The sequence below is a fragment of the Sarcophilus harrisii genome, chromosome 1 (assembly GCF_902635505.1).
Source record: "Sarcophilus harrisii chromosome 1, mSarHar1.11, whole genome shotgun sequence".
Lineage (NCBI taxonomy): Eukaryota > Metazoa > Chordata > Mammalia > Dasyuromorphia > Dasyuridae > Sarcophilus > Sarcophilus harrisii.
Window position 1 is genome coordinate 65,630,466 of NC_045426.1, and position 12,656 is coordinate 65,643,121.

Genomic DNA, 12,656 nt, shown 5'->3' on the forward strand with positions numbered 1-12,656 from the left:
ACTGTCTCAAGTTGCTGTTCCAAGTAGTTGTTCCAGCTACTTCAGGAGTAGTTGTTTTCAGAGATACTTTTAGGGACAAGTACATTTAGGGATGAGTACATTTTCATATTTTCCAAGGTTTTATGATCTAAGGAGAGGTAGGTTCACTATTCTCCTTGCCTATGTTCTGGTCTTTGAGTGACCACAGCACTCTTTTCTCTTCCCAGAAAGTGGAAAACATTCTTGCTTCATTGTGGCCTCAAGCTTTGGTGTGCTAGTGCTCTTCCTCATCTTGGAACTGTCATTCAGGACTCTTAATATGAATCTTAATATGGGCAAAGCAACAAAGTTTTTATTCAGCAAAGAGACCCTTGTAATATCCTTCTGACTAGTTGCTCCACCCCCTTATTTCTGTGGGCCTAGTGCTCTTTCAGCAGCTGCAGTTGCTGATTCATTGGTTCCTAATGCCTATTCCTGGTTTGCTAGAGTTGGGTTTGTGTTGTAGTGTGCTTCCCCTTTCACCCAAATGTGATAGACCTTTCCTGCTGACCTTCTAAATTGTTTTATCAGGTATACACACTAATAATGTGAGCCTCTGTGGTAGAGTGTAGGGATTGCACCATGTTGAATAAGGAGGACTATACCAGCCCAGATCAGAAATGGGGTACAGCAAAGCTATTTTGACCTTTGGCAATAGGATTAATCCATGAGTTCTACCCTTCATGTCTGCATAAGAATAAAGATATCTAGGAGAGTAAAAAATTAAAAAAGGAAGGAGAGGAGGAAATAAAGAAGAAAGGGGAAAAATAGGAGGGAAAGAAAAAAAGGGAATTAGGGAGGCAAGAAAATAAGGAATGAAGAAAAAAGGGAAGGAGGGAGAAAAGGAAGGTGGTAAGGCAGGAGGAAAACAAGGAGAGAGGGAAGAGAGGAGGGAAGAAATGAAGAAAGGAGATATAAAAGAAGGAAGAAAGGGATGGGAGAAAGAAATGAAGGTGAGAAGAAAGGAAGGTGAAAAGGAGGGAAAGAAACAAGAAAGGCAGGAAAGATATAAGGAAGGATATGAAGAAAGTAGGGGGAAAGGAGCCAGAAAGAAAGGAAACAGAAAAGGAGAAAAAAAGAAAGAAAGAAGGCACACAGGAAGGAATTATTTCCAATTCAAAGATCCCATTAAACAAAACAAAACAAAAGAAAACAAAAAACAAAAAACAAAAAACAAAAAAAAAAAAAAGGAAAATGTATTGAACTCAAAAGCCACTCACTAAAACAATGCAACCAAATGTAATTGGTCAGTAGGAAGCAAAAGGTGGGAGAGATTTGAGCACCCAATATATTTTACTTTTTTTTCCTGAGTTCAGAGTACATGCTTTATTTGCTAATTCACTTTTCTGAGGCCAGCTTCCAATTTCATCTCATTGATAGCCCAAGACTGAGAATGTGATTTCGAGCAAGCTTGATCATAACAAGCATTCTACTACCACAAAACAGTTTGGAAGCTTTGTAGAGATCATTGTAATAACATTTTACCTGCACTCTTCCTCTAAAATGAATACAATTAATTCATCAGCAGAATTTCTAAAAAGTTGTTTGTCCAATATCATTTATCCTGAATATGACACCTCTGCTCCAAGTGTTTTTATTAAGAAATTCAATCATTGATTTTATAGTTACAAATGACAGGGTGATATTACTCTTTAGACAACTTCAGGCAGTTGGTCTGCATCCAAAATCCATTCCCTCACCCAGTTGTGAGTTATTCATAGATCATCTGATGTTGAATCAGTATACTTGTCTCCTTTATGCTTTCTCCTCCTTTGAATATTTTTTTTCCTTTTAAATAAGGCCTTGTTCAAATTAATCACTTAGGGAAAAAAACAGATGAAAAATATTTAAAATCATATTGTTAAAATGGAAATTAAAGAAAGGAAAAAGCACACAGTACTAGCCTGGATATTAGCAAATACTTTCCTTATTTTTAGAGCAGTTGTTATATTGTTGCTGGGGGCAAGATTATGAAAGTGTTTTCAGCTGACATCATTTGCAGGGAATATAACTAGAAATCCTGTAGGGAGTCTATTCAAAGAAGCAAAGTGGCAACTTCAGTAAGGATTTCTTGATATTATGGCTGAGTTCCAGAAAAGGTTTTATTTCTCACCCTCTCATATTCTTAGAAAATACAAGATCCTTGGAATGCCAAGGAGAATCAAGCTATTGCATTACATTACTGTTATTATATTCTACAACATAATAGTGTTGATATTAAAAAAAACCCTGAAATAATTTGATATTGCTTTATAGAATTCAGCATCCTTTTTGAGAAAATAATCCACCCTTTTCACCATTTCTTTTATGTTAGTCAGGGATAAGTGAAAACTCCTTTCAGTCATTTTTCTTCAGTGTCTGACTCTGTGATCTCATTTGGACTTTTTTGGGCAGAGATACTAGGTTTGCCTTTTTTTTTCTCCAAGTCATTTTATGGATAAAGAAACTGAGGCAAACAGAGTTAAATGACTTGACTAGGATAACACAGCTAATAAGTTTGAGACAAGATTTGAACTTAGGAAGATAAAGTTTTCTAACTCCAGGCCCCATACTCTATTCTTTTATCTACTGCAATACCTAGGTGCCCGATCCCTTTCCTTAGCAATTTGCTAAAGGATGTAAATTTATTCGTATTGTCTTTTAGGACTACTGTGATAGAATATAAGCAAATTGAGGCCAATAATTATTCAGGATCTTTTTATTTTGTTTTTATTAGGTTTGTTTTTGGTCATTGTATTCTAAGAACCTAGTATAGTGCTTGACAGTTATTAGATAATAAATACTTATTAATGAACTCAATCTGCTTAAACATTTTGTAATTCTAATCTGTGTAGTGCTAATAGAAAAGGATAGATGGAATTTATATATGATTGTCAGGTCAGAATATCTGTTTTAGTTCTGACTATGATATTAGGTATTTATTATTCTACATGTATTTATTAAAGACCATTATGGCAAACTAGAGATTTTTGTGGGTGCTGAGGATACAAGGACAATAATGAACCAGTTTTTTTCCCCAAGGAGCTTAATTTCAATTAGATAAAAATATGTACAAAAATTAATAGAAAACAGGCAAAATGATTTTCAAGAGAGTATATTTATCCTGGGGTTCAGGATAAGTTTCCTAAAGAAATTGGGATCTGTGCTAAATTAAAAACAAACAAACAAACAAGACCTTAAAGATTTGTCAGGCAAAGGTGAGTTTGTATTTTATCCTAAAGTCAAGAGGGACCTACTAGAGCTTCTTGTGTGTTGTGAGTCATTAGCAGGCTCAAATCTTAGCTGTGAGAAATGAATAGGTAATATTTGTTGTTGATGAGTTGCTTGTTTGTTTGATTTTTGTCATTTCTGACTCTTCATGATTTCATTTGGGCATTTTCATGGCTAAGGTACTGGAATGGTTTGCCATTTCCTTCTCCAGATCATTTTTATAGATGAGGGCAATGAGTCAAACAAGGCTAAATAACACATCTGGTATCTTAGGTCAAATCTGAATTCAGGAAGATGAAACTTTCTTGCAATTTATCCACTGAGCCACCTAGCTGCTCAAGGTAAGTTACTTAAATACTATAAGTTCTGATTTTTATAGTTGTAGAATGGAAGATACTTTTCACCATGTCCCAGATTATTACAAAATCAGAATGAGATAATGCAAAATGCCTTATTTATGTTATAGAGTGCAATACAAAACTATCTTAGTATTTAGTGTCTATTGAAATGTGACTAAAATAGATATGGATAAAATGAAAAAAAATTACTTCAGTCAACTGGAAAATATTTTTTTCTCAATAAATACAACTTTTACTTTTCTTTCACATTTCCATTGTTTTTTGATGGATTAATTTAGATTTCCAATTTACTTTAGTTCTCATTCTTTTAATTAAACTTTTGTCTACACTATTTTGCTGAGTGTACTTGTCAGCTCTTATGGACGCAATTGTTATCTTTATGCACATCTGCATTCCCATGCCTAGGAATAGAGTCCTAGTAACTCTAATGAGCTTTAGTCTTACATTACCAAATGTGTTTTGGACATCCTAAAGTGGATATTCTATGAATACCTCAGACTTAATATTCATTATCACAGAAGCTTCTCCCTTGATAACATCAAAATTTAATGTGCAAAAAACAGAAATTATCTTTCCTCAGTACCTTTTTTCATCTGAACTTCTTTATTATTGCCAAGAACATTTTCACCCCTTTAATAAATCAAGCCATGCAGCTTCAATCTCATCCTACCCTTCCATTTATCCTACATATCTGATTTGCTACTAAGTCTCACGCCTTCCTTCCCAGTATCTCTACTATATTTCCTTTTCTTTCTGCTTGCACAGCCCACATTCTAGACTACTAAAATAATGTACTGGTTAATTTACCCAAGTTTCTTCTCTCTCAAGTTCATCTTCCTTTCAGGTGCCAAAATATTTTTTCTAATGTGCTGATTTGATCAGATCATCTTTCTCCTGTTTTCCCAAATCACAGTGTATCCCTGTCATCACTAGAATCAAGTATAAAATTGTCATTTGGCATTTAAATCCCTTTCTAGTCTCCCACCCCCTTTTAACTTCAGCAGTTTTCCTTGACTCCCTTGTACACACTACATAATCTAATGACTTTTTGTTTTTCCTCCCACAAGAATCTCCTTCTCCCAACAGTGAACATTTTTACTGGCCATTTTCCATGCTTAAAATGTACTCCCTCTTCCTTTCTGCCTCTTGGTCTCCCTAGCTTCCTTGAAGATCCAGCCTAAATCTCTAGTGCAGAATGCTTTTGTTTTCTATCTCATATCCCCTCAACTCAGTGCCTTCCCGCAGAGATTACTTTCCTATTATTTTGTACATTTTTTAATGTGTAATATTCATATTTTGTATCCCTATTAGAATATGAGCTTCTTTCAGGAAAAGACCATGTTTTGGCGTTTTTAAAAATTATTTTATATATTTTTTAATACTCAGTGGTTAGCATAATGCCTGGCACCTAATAAAAGCTTAATAAAGGATTGTGCTAATATGTCTTTTCACTAAGATCGCCAGGTGGTGAAAGGTGAGAACTGCAGGCTGCATTTTTTCAAAACCCTGAATTAAAGTTAATGAGATGACTGAATGCTTTTTTTGCGGCTAGGGCATTAAATGAAAGATAAAGGTGGCATCTGTAAAGTTCATGTACAAAGCTTTCTAAAAGATATACTTAGACCACCCAAATAATTCACGATTTTTACGGTTAATTAATGTTTATTATGGTACTACATTCATTTTAGGCCAAATTTATTATATAGTAAAGTTATATATTTATGTACTACATGCACATTTATAGCACATTTGGGATTCCTGTATAATTCATAGATATAGTACAATCATCTATATTTTATAGGACTTAGACCATAATTTTTCTATGTTAAATTATCATCTAGGATTATAGTTGCTATATCTTTGCTTTTATGACATTATTATTTACTTTTGTGATTTATATGACAAAGGGTCTTTAGCTGGGGATACTACTCCCTATTATAATAGTGTCCTTCTAGAAAAGTACAATTTGCTTTATGATATGGCAATGCTTGGCATATAATAGGATCTTATAGAATGTGAACCAGAAGAATAAATAAAAATGTAAAAGTAAGGATTGGCTTTAGCAGGACCACTTTAGTCTTTAAAATACCTAATGGCCAAGTGAAGCAATCATTCTTGTTCCAACCTCCCTAGTTATCTCATCTCTTCTTCCCCCCTAATCCATATTGTTACATATTTATCTGTTTTATTATGAAACAGACATAGACTAAATGCCCAAAATTATTACTAAAACAGAAGTCTGATCATGTCATTTCCATTTCTCAAAAGTTTTCAATTGTTCCCTATTATAGGAATAAGGAATAGACTGACTATTTATTGGTATAGGGAGCTTTCAGATGAGGGTGCTTCCTCTTCTAATGAAAACTGGCAAGTCTTTTGCAAATTAAAGCCTTTAGAGAGGTAACCAGAACATTATAAAGGTAAGTGACTTACCCTGGATCACACAGACAATATCTATCAGAGACAAGGCTTGAATTCAGGTCTCTATTCACTATAACAAATTGCTTTTCATTGACTCTAGAATAAAATGTAAAATCTTAATCCTGTCATTTAAATTAATTTATAATCTAGTTCCCACTTACCTTTCTGTTTTTAATGGACTTTACTCCTCTTTACTTAATTTTTCTTTTTAGTCAAGCTGCAATACTAGCTTACATAATCTTAAAATTAATTTTTACTCCCCAATAGATAAGTGGTTAAAGGATATGAACAGACAATTTTCAGATGACACAATTAAAGCCATCTATAGTTATATGAAAAAATGCTCTAAATCACTATTGATTATAAAAATTTAAATTAAAATGACTCTGAGAAACCACCTCACACCTCTCAAATTGGCTAAGGTAACAGGAAAAGATAATGATGAATGTTGGAGGGGATATGGGAAAATCGGGACACTAATGTATTGTTGGTAGAGTTGTGAAATGATCCAACTATTCTGGAGAGCAATGTAGCAGCTTTTTTATGGTAGCAAAGAATTGGAAAATGAGTAGATGCCTATCAGTTGGGAAATACCTGAATAAGTTGTGGTATATGAAGGTAAAGAAATATTATTGTTATATAAAAATGATGAAAATGTTGATTTTTGAAATGCCTGGAAAATTTTACATGAACTGATGCTGAGTGAAATAAGCAGAACCAGGAGTACATTGTACACAATAACAGCAAGAATGTGTGAAGATCAAGTTGGTTCTTCTCAGTGGTTCAGTGATTCAAAACAATCCCAATAGACTATGGACAGAAAATGCCATCTGCATCCAGAAAAAGAAATAAGGAGACAATGTAAATCAGTACAAGCTATGTTCACTTCTTTATAATTATTTTTTAGGTCTCCCATTTTTTTTCCCTTTCACTCTGATTTTTTCTCTCCCAACATGATTCATAAAGCAATATGTTTTAAAACAAATAAAAATTTTAAAAGTCTAATTTTTACATACTTTGAATTTAATTAAATGCATTTGTTCTATGGCTCTTCCAATTCTTCTACTACCTTATAAAATGTAACCTCAGTGCCTTGATTATAGGAGCTGATTAATAAATGATTATTGAATTGCATTGCATTGAATTGTTAAAATGTAAGGGTCCCCTGCATAATATTGATAGGACTAATGAATTAATTTTCAGCTCTTTTGTTGGGTCCAAAGCCATAACAGATAATATCTAAAATAACTTTTCAGGCAGTTTTAAAGTTCCTTTTCAACCTCATTTAATACTCCCCCATCTTCCAAATAACAGACCACTCTAGTTTGGCAAAGGGAAGTAAATTCTTTCTCATTTCTATCATGCTTCCAATAACTAACACTCAAGCCATGCAAATTGCCTTGAAGCTTCAATTATTTCCAAGGAGAAAATTAGCTATAGTGGAGAGAGTAAAAAGATGGAAAGCTTATTTCTTGAATTTTTGTCACTATTTCAAAGTTCACTCTTTCTCTTATATAATCATTCAGTCTGTTAACCAATATTATTATATAACACAAAGCTATTTTCAATTTATAGAAAGTCTCAATGACACAGGTAGTCATTTCGACTTGCTAATGAATCTTTTATTCTTAATGAGGAGAAGCCACATTTAGACTTTTGAATTCTATAGCAACCTGCTATCTAGGTAGGAATTACAGCTTTTCTTTTACTTAGTCTTCTCCTCCCCACCTAGTGGCTGTCTTTGAGAGAGAAATGGTTAGAAATATAATAGTAAGAGAAAAAAAGGATTGACAATACCTGCTCTTGTCTGAATAGTTAGATTTATTGAAAAACAGGTCTTGACGCAGGTATAAGAAAAGGATGACTATAATTTAGCATTGATTTTTTTCTTATCTATAAATGTTTATCAAACTAATAAGGAAAATTATTAAAGTACTCCCCACTGTGTATTCATTTACCATCTCCTACACTTCAAAGATCCCCAGTTGCTATTTGGCTTAGCTCCAAATAAGTAAAATTTGGGAAAACTAGAATGTGAAAGTAGGTGATTATATTTGAATAGTAGGGAAAGATCTATATTCTGCAAGATAAATTTGTAGGAAGAGTAGATGGAAGGCTTTTTAAGGCCTTCATAAATCTTCCTCCTTCATAAATCTAAAGTTTCCTTATACTTGAATTTTATGATCTTGAATCTAGATATACTCAGGCCCTATTTTTTTCCCTAAACACTGAGCCACATGAGAAAATTACTCAAATGAATTGGGGCTTTGTTCAATGCTAGAACAAGGACTTTCAATATCAAAGATCACATTTCTATGGCAGAGATGAGCACATAAACACTGAGGCTAGAAAAGACTATAACAGAAGACTTTGCAACAAATTATTTCCCTTCTTTTCTGAAGGCCCCTGAGCCTACTAGGCTCATTTTATTCCAAATTCTCAGCTTTCCTGGTTGCTCTTAAAGGGGATCTGATTACCCAATTAATTTTTAGTAGTTTACTATGAGTGTCAGATGCTGGGAAACCCTGTGTTGCATCTGCTTTTACTTTTACATTTTTCATTGTGGAGTCTGCAAATAATGAATCCCATATAAGTCATATCTTCTTTAGGGATTTAAATGTACTTAGCCTTAGTATACTTTCCTGGGGTCTTTGGATTCCCCTTAATTCAAATCTTCATCTGGGTCATCACAGTGTGCTAGGACTGTGATTGAAATTCTTGTAGAGGAGCCTTTGACTTTGACCTCTGAATTAAACCAGCTTCTTAAAAGCTCAGAACAAAAACCTTTAGTAGATAAGTTTCTCACACTTTGGGGGTTCCTCAAATATCACATACAGACTTGCCCAGAAGATCATTTTATAGAGAGCTCACACAGGGCAAGTCTTTATACTTGCCCTGTGTGAGCTCTCTATAAAATGATCACAATGATGATGGTGATGATGACACAGATGTATGGAATAGGCTTGCTGTTAGATGTCAGAGTCAAGATCCAATGCTGTCTTGAAAGAATAGAACAATGAAAAAAATCTGGGAAGATGGAATTTAATAGATGAATATTAAATTCTACAGTTTGGCTAAAAATAGTAATAATTTTACTGCTCCAGTATAGAACAGGTAAGACATGACTATGCAACTATTTCTACAAAAATGGGATGAAGGATTTAATGATCTTTAGTCCCAAGGGACTGTTTTCCTTTATTCTTTTTCTGTTTAACTCATACTTTTTCACTTTCTACTTTAGGATATGTATAAGTGAACAGAAGAAGAAAGGTAGAAGAGATATTCAATTGCTAGGAAACTGCATTATATTAGCACAAATCTTGTTAATGATGTAACTGAATTGCTAGAGCTTTTATCATCTATAAAGCACATTGGATTGATATTTCCTTTAATTATCACAATGTACACAAGTCTCATTTCTTCAAGAAAATTATTCATCTTATCATCACAATTCATGAGTGCCAAAAATGACAATTATAAATTTGAAAGTGGCATAGATATAATGTGATTCATAAGTTACCAATTTAGTATTCTTTGAACGTGCTTTATAATACTGAGGTGAGAGAATCAACTTTGGATTCCTGGAGCTTTACCTTTTTAACAGTTTCAGGAGACCTCAAGTCTCTTAGCACCTAAATCTGAGTGTCATTGATAAAAATCCACAAATATGGAAAGAAAAGCAAGAGATGCTGCAAAAAGATAACTTGTTTAATTATCATTGCATACAGATACATCTATCTACTAATCACCACTTGCTATCACAACTCTGAACTCCACTATCTCACTTTCAGATTTTTGTTACATGAATCACAACACACCTCAATTTCAATAGTATACAACGGAATTAATTCTTTTCCCTAAACACCATTACTTTTCTTAATATCTTTGTTGATTATATTCCCCATATTCTCAGTTCTCAAGCCTTGAAATATTAGAATCATAGTTGATTCTTCCATTTTCTTCATCTACATATTAAGTCAATTAAATCCTATGATTTCTAGAACCAAAATGTCTGAAATTCTTGCTTTTTATTTTTGTTGCCATCAATACTAATGGAGGATTTTCTCTTTCATAAAAAATTCTCATAACTTTCTAATTGGTTTCTTTGCCTCTGGATTTTTACTTCTTCAATTCCATCTTTATATCATTACCAAAATGATCTTACCATATGGATCCAATTGTATCAATTCACTTTAAAAATATCATCAATAGTCTTGCATTTCTTAGAAGGTTAAAAGGAAATATATTAACCTGTCATTCAAGATTTTTCATAGTCTATCTCCAACCTATATTTCCAGCTTTATTGGACATAATTCTCACTTTTTATAACTCATAAACTACCTATATGGGGTGAATCATTTCCTAATCATGCTGTGTCCTCTTTGGGCATTTGTGCATATTGCTCCCAACATTAGGTATCATATCTATCAGTGAATCAACAAACATTGCTTAAGCATCTATTCTGTCCCAGACACTATAGTAGTTACTGAGGATGCAAATGCAAAAGTGAGTTTACCACTGTCCCTAAACTGTGTGTGTAGTTATGTAATATAACATAATGTAGTATAGTTGACATAATAGTTTCTCGTTGGAGCATGATTTATAATTGCAAGGGCAGTGATTAAGAAAGTAATTTCTCCAAATCCCTGCTTCCTTTGTGTTACCTTTCTGTTATTCATTTCTGATATCCTTCTCTTCTGTTAAGATCTAGATACAAGGTTATCTTTTCTATGAATCCTTTAGTAGGAAGAGATCTATCCCTTTTTTAATCTCTCATTCTTTCAATTAGTCTCTCTTATGAACTTTTTCATTATTACTTAGTTATCTCCACATATAACTCATGGCCTTCCTAGTGTAACTAACTACTAGGAGTTGCAGCAGCTTTGGCTTGTGGTAGAGATATTAATAAAGGCTTTTTATTTTGTTTATTTAAATTAAATGCATTATATATCAGATTTTTGAAACTTGGAATATGAATTAAGGTGCTATTAGTGAGGAATAGGAAAATTTATGCAAACTTTCTTTGTCTTTTCAATGATGATCCACCTACATTTCACCTTTCACTGTGAATGACAATGGCATTTAATATAGTTATATTAAGAGCATCACAGTGACACACAAAGCTCAAAGAATATAGAAGCTATCTAGTAAATTCTGATTGATTGGCTGATAGAGTTATAGACTATGAATATGATATAGATACAACTTATAGGATGACATTTTTTAAATTTTAATGTTTATATTGCATAATAATAATATAAAACATTCTCATGGCCATTATCTTCTGCTTGAGGAGGATTAACAATTTCTAAGTTATTACTGTATTTTAAAATAGAAAAAATGATGCCTTAAATTGTAAACTTTTATAAGGAGTGATTACTCTAAAATTTCCTGAGGAGTTTTCTCCCTCATCCATTTTTAGCTACATAGAGAAAATTAACCATTCCCACTCTGCTCTAAAAGGTAAAAGAAAGTTAAGTTTATATTCATTCAGTTTATTGCAGGAAAACCAATCCTTTTACTGATCCAAAAAAAGAGAATGAGAAAGGGAGACAAGTGATTATATAGAATGTCGTGTTATCTTTTATCAGTTAACTTGTTTTTGCTATTTTATTTTGGTATCTTTCAATCCAGAAGAACTATCAAATCCCAAAGAAACCTTTATGAATGTTTAAAATGAAATATTAATTGACTAATTTTGATTTAACAAGTCACATATAAGAGATTGGAAAGGAAGAGCAAGTAGTATCTTTCTTATTCTATCCAAATATTCCTCAATCACCCATCCAACTTTAATAGTTTTTTATTTTAATTATGTAGTCACTAATATTCCATTTATCACATAGATATTTATTTTGCTTATATTTTATTTTAGGGCATCTATGTGGGGCAGTAGATAGAGTGACCAGTCTGAAGATAGGAAGACCTATCTTCCTTAGTGCAAATCTGGCATTAGATGCTTACTAGCTGTGTGACCCTGGAAAAGTCATTTAACTCTGCTTTAATTTTCTCATCTGTAAAATGAGTTGGAGAAAAAAATGGTAAACCACTCCAATATCTTTGCCAATAAAATTCCAAATGGGGTCTCAAAGAATCAGACATGAGTGAAAAACAATTGAACAACAATAATAATTTATTCAAAATTTATATATATATAATCTCCCCTGATAGGATGTACTCTTCTTGAGGGCAGGGATTATTTCATTTTTATCCTTTTATCTCTATTGCCTGGTGTGATATATGGCACATAGTAGGAAGTCAATAAATACTTTTTTGATTGATTCATATCAACATAGTACCTTTCCTTATCTATTAAAGGGAATGTACAGTGTCAAAAGTATTAAAGTATAAATGAGATGAAGCTGGTAATGGATAATAAAATAGGTTTTTCAATCTAAGTTGAAGGCAAGGAAAGACAGGAAGGCATTGTTTCTCAGGCTAGAATGGGAGAATAATAATGTGTGACAGTGTAGTGGTAGAACGACTAAACTCATATTTGATTTTTTGTTTCCTCTACCAAAGAAAATATTTATTATACTGGGAAGTAAAAAAAATAAAAATGAATTGAAATCCAAGTGAAAGATAGCAACAGATCACCTTACTCCCTTCTGTAAGTCAGTGTCCACTCTCAAATAAACTGCATCTTAA